The following is a 1,867-nucleotide window of genomic DNA, read 5'->3' as shown; positions in this document are numbered from 1 at the left end:
AAAAAAAAAAAAAAGACTTAGAGGACCTGAAAACATAAAACTCCTAGAAGAAAACATGGGGGAAACTCATTTGCACTGGTCTGGCAGCAATTTTCTAAATAGGACACCAAAAGCACAAGCAACAAAAACAAAAATAAATAAGTAGGACTACATGAAACTAGAAAGCTTTTGCACAGCAAAAGAAAACAATCAACAAAATGAAAACGCAACCACAGAATGGAAGAATGAGAGGAAATATTTGGAAATCATATCTCTAATAAGGGGTTGATATCCAAAATACGTAAAGAATTCACACAACTCAAGGACAAAAAATAATAATAAAAATAAAAATAGGCAGAGGAACTAAGTAAGCAGTTTTCTAAAAGTAGACCAACAAATGACCAACAGGTACATGAAAGTGCTTAACATCACTCGTCATGAGGGAAATTCAAATTAAAACCACAATGAGATACCAACTCATACCTGTTAAAATTACTGTCTTCAAAGACACATATAACAAATGTTGGCAAAGATGTAGAGAAAAGGGAACCCACCTGCACTGTTGTGGTAATGTACATGAGTACAAACACGAGGGAAACGACATGTGGATGTCTCAAAGTATTGAAAATGGAACTCCTGAATGATTCAGCAATCCTACTTCCAGGTATATATCCAGAGGAAATTAAAACAGGAGCTCAAAGATGTATCTGTTCTCCTACGTTCATTGCATCATTTTTCACATCAGCCAAAATATAAAAATAATCTAAATGTTCTTCAACAGATGAACAGATAAAGAAGATGCAATGCATATACATACCCACACAAGGGAATGTTATGAACCCATAAGAAAGAAGTAAATTCGGGGTGACTCCATTGGTTAAGCATCTAACTCTTGATATCAGCTCAGGTCATGTTCGTGGGTTCGAGCCCTGTGTTGGGATCTGTGCTGACAGCATGGAAACCTGCTTGGGATTCTCTCTCTCTTCCTCTCTCTCTCTGTCCCTTCCCTGCTTGCTCGCTCGCTCGCTCTCGCTCTCTCTCTCTCTCTCTCTCTCTCAAAAATGAATAAATAAATATTTTTTAAAAAGAAAGAAACAAGCGGGCACCTGGGTGGCTCAGTCAGTTAAGCATCCGGCTTCAGTTCAGGTCATGATCTCAGAGTTCTTGGGTTCGAGCCCCGTGTCAGGCTCTGTGCTGACAGCTAGCTCAGAGCCTGGAGCCTGCTTCAGATTCTGTGTCTCCCTCTCTCTCTGACCCTCCCCTGCTCACGCTGTCTCTCTCTGTCTCTCAAAAATAAATAAAAAACATTTAAAAATTAAAAAAAATAAACAAGCAATTCCTGCCATTTGCAAGCAACATAAATGGACCTGGAGGATATGATGCTAAGTGAAATAAGTTGGAGACAAATACTGCATACTATCTCTTATATGTGTAATCTAAAACAAACTCAAACAAAAAGTTAAAAAAAAAAAAACTGGTTACCAGGGGTTAGAGGGTGGGAAAATAGGAATACGTTGGTCAAAGGGCACCAACTTTCAGTTATGAGATAAATTCTGGGGATCTAACGTACAGCATGATGGTTGAACAAGGTCATATACTTGAAAGTTGCTGAACAAGTAGATCTTAAATGTCCTCACCACAAAAAAGATATGGTACTTATGTTACATAATGGAAGTGTTAGCTAACTCTGTGGTGGTAAATCACTTTGCAATATATCCGTGTTATCAAATCAATGCACCATACATCTTAAACTTACACAATGTTTTATGTCAATTACATTTCAATAAAGTTGAAAAAGAAAATATATCAACCTTAGGAAATGATGATGATGATAATGATATCCATATTTATTTAGTTCTTGCCATGTGCATGTTGTCTTTTTATTTTT

The sequence above is a fragment of the Suricata suricatta genome, chromosome 12, assembly GCF_006229205.1.
Source record: "Suricata suricatta isolate VVHF042 chromosome 12, meerkat_22Aug2017_6uvM2_HiC, whole genome shotgun sequence".
NCBI lineage: Eukaryota > Metazoa > Chordata > Mammalia > Carnivora > Herpestidae > Suricata > Suricata suricatta.
Note: the sequence above shows the minus strand (reverse complement) of the source record.